Source organism: Dermochelys coriacea, chromosome 2 (genome assembly GCF_009764565.3).
Source record: "Dermochelys coriacea isolate rDerCor1 chromosome 2, rDerCor1.pri.v4, whole genome shotgun sequence".
In the NCBI taxonomy this organism is placed as follows: Eukaryota; Metazoa; Chordata; order Testudines; family Dermochelyidae; genus Dermochelys; species Dermochelys coriacea.
Window position 1 is genome coordinate 208,789,988 of NC_050069.1, and position 8,750 is coordinate 208,798,737.

An 8,750-nucleotide genomic window follows, 5' to 3' on the forward strand; every position below is an offset into this window, starting at 1 on the left:
TGGACAAGGAAAAGCAACATGAAGGCAAATATGAAAAGATAGGATATGCCTTATGGATAAAAGATACAGACAGACGGAAGGAGCGAGGATTTCTGGTTTTGATGACTAAGGAATGGAAGAAAAGGAAATTAAGTATTTAAAGGTAAGGCCCCTTTCCTCCCCCAAAATTCCCAAATATATTGTAAACATAATAAAAACAAGCACTTCTGTTTTATTACATAATATAAACTAAAAATTAGAGCACTTTAATTTTTTTCGATTGAATATTTTTCCTCTTGAGCTTTTACAGGCAGTGACAATTTATGTGTATTGACGATGGCCTTGATTCTACAAGAAGTCTTTAGGGGTACAGGATGCTACCCCTACAATGATCTAATGCAGGACTGAGGCATGAGTACTCACAGGATTGAGGCCTAAACAACCAGAGACTTAACCTTCCATTTCTTAGCCAGACAAAACTCCTATTAACTTCATTAGCAGGGTTACCATTTAGCTACCCTACTATTGTTTGACTGACTGAAATGAAGCCAGTGTTTCTTTATAATATAAACACTTTATTTCTGTTCTGTTTATGTATCCTTTACAAACTTGAACATACATTATTTATAGGCTAACATAGGAACCCTATTCATGTACTGAGTTTTCCATACTTTTAACAACCAACAGCTACAGAAGAAGCCTGAGGGCTCATCACGTAGAAGAAGAAGAATGTATTTCTTAAGCTTGCTTGTTAATAGTACAAAGGAAACAAACAGCAGCTTCTGCTGAAGACAGCTCCAACATGATCTTCCAGTAGAGCAAAGAACCCCATTGCGCGAAGCACCCCAGCCATGCCCCACTGCACAAGGGAGAGCTCTCCATACTCCATACCACCCCACTCGTGCAGTTAATCGGACTAAGACAAGCCCTGCTGCGGCACTTCAGCCAGGCGCACCATTGTGCTAAGGGAAAGCCCCCCTGCAGCGCCCCAGCCAGGCACCCCGCTGCACTAAGGGAGACGCTGCCCCCTGGAGCGCCCCAGCCAGGCACTGTCAGCCGTCAGCGCCCTCCCCCACCCGCCCAGCCAGCCAGCACAGCGGCTCCCAGCCGCCTCTGCCCCGAGCGGAGCGGAGCGGGGCGGGGCCCCGCGGCGGCCCCTCCGCCTGCGAGGCGGCTTGGCGCGGAGCGGCTACAGCAGCCATGACCTCCGACCCCGGCCGCCGCCAGCCAATAAGAGCGCAGCTCGTCTCCGAGCCTAAAATTTCCACGTCGGCAAAAGTCAAGATGGAGCAGCGCGGCGCGGCGCGGGGCTGGGGGCGGCCGGTGCCGGGGCTGGGGCAGGGGCAGCGCCGGGCCGGGGGACGCAGCCGGCCGCGCAGCGCGGACACGGGCCGCAGCTCCCCCCCCCCCTCCGCCCTGCCCCGCCCCGCCTTCGGGGGACCGCCGCCGGCGCGGCTCCTTCGGCTGCACCGGGGGCTGCTGCGGCCGGAGCGCGAGGCGCTGCGCGGGACCTGTTGCGTTGGGAGCTGCGGCCGCTCCAGGTGCGGGCGGGGGAGGGGAGAAGGGTCCTGCGCGGGGGGGGGGGGCATCGCTCTGCCCTCGTGCAAGGAGAGGGAAGGGTGCATGGTTGGGGGGTGCCTCTGGCCCCCGTGCAAGGGGAGGAGGCTGAATGCTCCTCGTGTGAAGGGAGGGGTGCAAGGAGGGGGGGTGTCTCTGGCCCCCGTGCAAGGAGGGGGGGTGTCTCTGGCCCCCGTGCAAGGAGGGGGGGGTGAATGCTCCTCGTGTGAAGGGAGAGGGGCAAGGAGAGGGGGGGTGTCTCTGGCCCCCGGGCAAGGAGAGGGGGGACTGCCCAGGAATTCTTACTGGTTTTATGGGGAGGATCGCTTGCTTATGCTCGTCCGCGCTGGACAGGGCCCCTACTTCTTCACCTCCAGCCTTGTGTTGAAGGTGCTAACTTGTCCCAAGTCCCCTGGCATGTCTTGTGTCTGTGTGCATTGTGGTGTGCTGGCAGCCCCCGGGGTGGTCACCTTTCATGGGACACTAGAGCAGTGGCTCTCCCTAGCGAGCTTGAAAGCACCAGCAGCTGGACTAGTGTAACTCACTGGTGACACAACCAGCTGTTCCTGAATTGTTTCAGTCTGTTGTTCAAACCAGCTGCTGGTGGGGGGCTGCTGCAACTGGCATAGACTGGAGCAGCCATTTAGCTTTGGCGTTGTTCCTTTCCTTAGTTCTGGTGCTTGGATTCTATGCCGAGTTAATTGATTAATCAAAAGGGCTCCCCTCTAACTGTTTGCGTTCTCCATTTCCAGAAAGGGAGCCTTTCCACTTGAAGAAACGCTTGGTACCTGTAACTCAGGAGGATTTAGTCTCTTGAAGCAAAGTTCTGTGACACTCGGACTCTGATTATGATAGAAGTCAGTGCACTACAGAACTTTGTCTTTGGGGTCTGTAGCAGCGAAGAGGTTAATGCAGCAGTCCTGAAAGGCTCAGGTGGACACGTCACTACAATCTCCTTCCAAAAGGAGGTGGGATCAGAGGAGAGAATGAAATGGGAGTGGGAGAGCAGACCAGGGTTCACTTCAGTAACTCTGCTTTGGGCTTGAAACAAAAACTTTGCTTTTATAATCTAGTGGCCTGCTAGTTTCTGAAGATTTTGGATTAAAAATAGCACAACATCTGGGTATCGTAAAGTTATTTAAATGAGGCCAATTTGACTGCAAGTATAAATGTGGAACTAAATGCTACCAATTAGTGGTCATATTAACATGTTAGGCACTATTCCTATTTGCCTAATCTCTGTAGACATTATATAAAAGTTACTGAACACTTGTGCAAAAACCTTTAGTTTTATTTAAATAATTATGACAATAGTTAACTGAAAGCTATTTTAACTAGAGTTGAAGAAATGACTTGGTACTCTTCATTAGCAAGATCTAGGAAATGTTCCACTCAAACTATTACCATTGTCTGCAATTTGCATATTTTGTGATGTGCTACATCATAAAGCAATGAGTTGTCTTCACTTAAAAATGTGAACTGCTATGGGCTACTTGAATACAAGGCAACTTTGTTCCTGTATTTTTAATGTAGTTGGACTACTGTCAACATTTGTATTTAAGTACTTGCCGAAATCTTCCTTTTGAGGAAAAGGTTTTTGAAGGACTAGTCTAAATCAATGTTTAATAGTAAGAAAGATGTGCTGAAGACACTATAATCTGACACACAGACTACACTAGTGGGTGTTGCAGCTCACAGCAATGGTTGAGTTGGTTTTGAATGTGAACAGATGTCCAATCAGGTCCAGAATGAGGTGACCAAGCTCACTTCTGAAGCTAGCAACAGTATAACATTCACTTGTTAGCTTTAGAAATGCTGCACAATATCAAATACAAATGGTAAATATAAACTTTCTTTAAGGTGGGCTTAACCAAAAGATGATTATTCTTCTGATAGCCGAGGCAATTGTTTCAACAGCAATCAAAACAAATGAGGGTGTTTTGGATATTGACTAGTCATTACAAATTAAGTAATGACTTCAGGTGGCCCTTCAGCAACAGTAGCCTCTTCAACAAATAGTTGCATTGTAGTAGGGAATGAATGAAAATATAAATATATATATATTTCAGTATTTTTCTGATAGGGGTTTTGTGTTCATTAGTTTCTTTGATCTTCCACTACCCTAGAAACCTAAATCAACTCTTCCTGTCAGTCCATACCTGAAAGGTAAAGCAAGAGTATCAGCTCACTGCGAGTTGGGCTGCAATGTGAAAAGCTATTCTAAATATATATAGTTTCTTTTAGCCAACCTATTTCATCAAAGGGTAAGTAAAGTGAAGAGCATTTAGTGTATGGTAGCCTGTGTGGTCAATGTTATGGCTGTATTTGCTTTTTCCAGACCAGTTTTTGGCAATTGCCTGCTGTTTTAAATTGTACACTATGCAGTTGTTTTAAGAGAAGGCTTGGCTACTACTCTGTGCAGCTCTTTATCAGTATGGCTATGGGGCAACACCTTTTATTGTCAGGGCTAAAGTCCCACTGCTTATTTAACTTGGGAGTGGTTTCTGCCCCTATATAAAATACACACGGAGTTACTATTTTTCCATGTTTTGTACATGCTCAAAAGCACCAGACCTTAAGCAAAAAGGGCTCCCTAGTTTTAACACCTAAATGTTAGTTGTTGTTTTTTTTCAGTCTTCATTGCTGTGAAACACTTTTTTTTATATATTTAACACCATTATAAATGCTGGAGTCAAAGCAGGGTTTGGGGTGGAGGTGGACAGCTCATGATCCCCCCCACATAATAACCTCACAACCCCTTGATGGGTCCTGCCCCCCAATTTGAGAACCCCTGCTGTATTTGGAGTTTATCTTACACCAATCCTGGGTCTATGCTAGGACCAGATTCTGATGTTTCAAACTGTAAACCCTGAGTCTGTTAATATAGTCTTTCTGGATTTACACCAGTGTAATAGATCAGAATCTGTCCTTAAGTAAAGGCCTGATTCATTCTCTAACCTCTAAGTTGAATGTGTAAGTTTTGGGGTGAATTTTTTTGTTACTTACTCACCTGAGGAGTCCCACTCTAGTAAATGTGACTAGATACGTGAGTAAATTGAGCAAGCTTTGCCCTTAAAGTATCTGTTGGGAGATTTTTTTTCATTTGTCTCTGTGACTTTCTCACAATGTGCATTTTAGCTTGGTAGGGCATGTGACACTCAATACATGCCAATTTTCAGATGGGAGTAATACTTATATAGTGTACTTTAAGTGGCACTTAAGTTTTGATAGCAGGTGGTCAGGTGACCTGAGGCAGCTCTGGGGAAAAAATAAAACTAACAGTTCAAGAAGTCTAATACTTGTACTAAGGTATGCAGGTTCTGCTGATCATTTAGTGTGATAGCTTTCCAGTTCACTTTTACACTTGGTCATTCAAAATGCTGCTTTTTAAAAAGTACATATAACAATTGGCTTATTGTACATAACATTTTCTAAATCTTCAGAATAGAGTATAATACATCTGTGATTTAAGAATAAAATTGTAAAAGATACCTGTAGAGCCATGAAGGCCTACCACTGGGTTCAATATTGAACAGTTTAATAACATTTGATCAAGATAATGGGGATTAATTTGTCTAATAGCTTTTTATTTATTCTGCTTCCGTTTAAGTAATAAAATCTGACTGCTAAATTATATACGTGCATCAGAATAACTTATTTAGAGGTTGGCTTCTAGGCAGGGCAGTTTCTGCTCTAGGTTGTTGGACAATATAGATTGTAGAGAGAATATTCTAAACAGATATTCTTGCATTTCAAAACCAAGTGCCATTTAAAAAAAAGCAGCTATTTAAATATATGGGGCTCTTCCTCATAATGGGGAGAGCACCCCATTCTGCACATTTGTGTAAGTGTCAAAAGGGTGGGTTTTTTGTTTGTTGAAACTAGGCAAAATTTTAGTATAGCAAAAATGAGGGGAAGGGAAAGAACTAAGAATTCTAATATTCTAGAAGCCACAGAATGACACAGTGAAAGTCAGACATTTTCTATGTGTGGTTTTTATAGAATTTTAATGTTTATGCCATATTCCTTATTAAAATTAAGTGATTGCTCAGATTCATTTTTTAATGGCTGGGATAAATCCCCCAGATTAATCTTCAGAAATAATTAGTAATCAACTATTAAGTTAAGTGTAAGCAGAAATGGTGTTTAAAATTAACAAAATAAGTGTTCAATAAACACAACATACCAGACTTCAGAAGGCTCTGTTTAATTCTTGGCATGTTTATATTGATCTGGCTCTGCTCCTCAAGTGTGTGAATGCATGGCAAGGGGCTATTCCTAGCCTCCTTACTGAGGCAGATATCCCATGACAATCACTTCAGCTCAGACTCAAAAGCTGCAGTTATAAATCTGTGAATTTCTGCATTTCATTTGTTTTTGTGGCTCTTAGTGATTGAAACTGTCCTCTTCCAAATTCTTGGGGAAAGACAATGAGTTTCTTGCATTACTCTCAAGTCAAGTAAACTGGGCATCCATTCTGCTAGGGCAGTTGTAGGCCCCTGAAATTGCACAACTCAGTAGTGTAACACAGCTAGTCTAATAGAGTGCAAAAGCTGGCCCTCAAAGTTTGACTGTGGAAGCCAAGATGGTGAAACACAATTTGAATAAGTGAATTCTTATGGAGAGAGAACTATTTGAAAAGTTGCTTTTAATAGTCTATATTTTTGTTTTGGGAGGGAAATAGAAAAGCTACAAAAGATTGATTACAAATGACTTTAAAATAAGCTCTACCTACTTCATATCATAGAAGATTAGGGTTGGGAGAGACCTCAGGAGGTCATCTAGTCCAACCCCTGCTCACAGCGGGACCAACCCCAACTAAATCATCCCAGCCAGGGCTTTGTCAAGCCAGGCCTTAAACCTCTAAAGATGGAGATTTCACCACCTCCCTAGGTAACCCATTTCAGTGCTTCACCACTTGCCTAGTGAAATAGTTTTTCCCTAATATCTAACCTAGACTTCCCCCCCCACTGCAACTTGAGACCATTGCTTCTTGTTCTGTCATCTGCCACTACTGAGAACAGCCTAGCTCCATCCTCTTTGCACCTCCCTCAGGTAGCTGAAGGATGCTATCAAATCCCCCCTCACTCTTCTACAGACTAAATAAGCCCAGTTTCCCTCAGCTGCCTCGTGTAAATCATGTTCCCCAGCCCCCTAATCATTTTCATTGCTCTCCACTGAACACTCCAATTTGTTCACATCCTTTCTGTAGGGGGTGCAAAACTGGACACAATAGTCCAGATGTGGTCTCACCAGTGCCTAATAGAGGGGAATAGTTATTCTCCTCAATCTGCTGGCAATGCTTCTGCTAGTGCAGCCCAATATACTGTTGGCCTTCTTGGCAACAAGGGCACACTGTTCACTCAGATCCAGCTTCTCACCCACTGTAATCCCTAGGTCTTTTTCTCCAGAACTGCCACTTAGCCAGTTGGTCCCCAGCCTGTAGCAGTGCATGGGATTCTTCTGTCCTAACTGCACTTGTCCTTGTTGAACTGCATCAGATTTCTTTTGGCCCAATCCTCCAATTTGTCTAGGTCACTCTGAAACCTATCTCTAGCCAATGGCTCTGCAATCACATCAGCCAACTACCTTCAGCACTCTTGGATGCATTAGAACCAGATCCATGGACTTGTGCATGTCGTTTTTCTAAATCGTCCTTAACCTGTTTCACCACTGAGGGCTGCTCACCTCTTCCCCATAATGTGCTGCCCAGTGCAGCAGTCTGGAAGCTGACCTTGTCTTTAAAGACCAAGGCAAAAAAACCATTGAGTACTTCAGTTTTTTCCACACAATTTTTCACTAGGTTGCCTCCCCTCTTCAGTAAGGGTCCCACACTTTCCCTGACCACCACCTTGTTGCTAACATACCTGTAGAAAAACCTTCTTGTTACCCTGAACATCCCTTGCTAGCTGCAACTCCAATTGTGCTTTGGCCTTCCTGATTACACCCCTGTATTCTCGAGCAATATTTTTATACTCCTTCCTAGTCATCTGTCCAAGTTTCCACTTCTTGTAAGCTTCCTTTTCGTGTTTAAGCTCGCCAAAGATTGCTCTGTTAAACCAAGCTGGTCGTCTGCCATATTTACTATTCTTTCTGCACATTGGGATGGTTTGTTCCTGTGCACTAAATAAGGCTTCTTTAAAATACAGCTAATTATTATTCTTCCTGCTTTTAAAGTTGCCTTTTTAAACCATTTCTTAAGATGTTTGTGTTAACTTTGGATGGGCATTAAATCTTCAGCACAATAAGTCTGACCTATAGTTCATATTATAACACTGGAGGTGAAGTATTGAAACTTCTAATTCTAATTAGCTTGAATAACTGCACAGAGAGTAGTTGGTGTAAAGTAGGTGAAATTTAGCCTCGGGATTCAGCATTTATTAAGAACTTGCCTGCTCACTACTACAATATTCCCTGCTGCTGTAACTGTAGCAGAATAAGTTCTGCATATATGAAAAACCAGACTCAATTATTGAGGAATGTTACCTCTGTATGTTACTTTGAAAAGAGGAAAGTTGTAGTCTGAAGAAACAGCACTGAGCATAAGGAAATCATGACCGATTCTTTTTAGATACCAAATATTTTCATTATTTGGCTGAGATTGGCTTACTGCTGGTTTTCCTTCCCCCATATGTAAAATAAGGAGGACACTGTTTAAAGAAATTGTTCTGCACCATTATTTGGTTCACAGCTGCCATACAGATGAATGTGTTCTATAATTGTAGGGGATGAGTCCTATTTATGTATTTTGTTTCTTAAAGAAACACATCTGACTATGTAGTGTTGATCCATGGGTCCTACACATGCCTATCAACCTGTGGTGTGTATCACCCTGTGCATCAAATGCCTCAAACTACTATGTGGGTGAAACCAGACAAGCATTATGCTTTTGAATGAAGTCATACAGAAAAAGGACAAAATACCCTACCAGCTGTAGGCAAGCACTTGTCACAAAGCAATCACTCTATGGCTGACCTCACTCCTCCTCAAATGAAACCTGCAACCAGTCCTTTAAAAGATGAGCTTGGAAACAAATTCATAACTCTGCTGGACTCTTAACAAAAAAACAAACCATGGACTTAATGGATACTGGTTTATATGGCTCATTCCAACATTTGTAACACACCCTGCTGCCCACTAACCTTCCTTTGTTCTACAACTGCAGAGGTGTTCATTTTAAGTGGTGTCCTACACTATGTGTGAACCCATTATGC

At 43.5% G+C, this 8,750-nt stretch overlaps 1 long non-coding RNA gene across 1 annotated transcript; it reads left to right on the plus strand.

Annotated features, from left to right (window-relative positions):
- The first annotated feature begins 1,349 nt into the window (after positions 1-1,349).
- Positions 1,350-4,799, plus strand: LOC122458971. The gene is made up of 2 exons (XR_006279355.1): positions 1,350-1,520; positions 2,289-4,799. It is a non-coding gene; the product is annotated as an uncharacterized LOC122458971 (long non-coding RNA).
- The last annotated feature ends 3,951 nt before the right edge of the window (positions 4,800-8,750 follow it).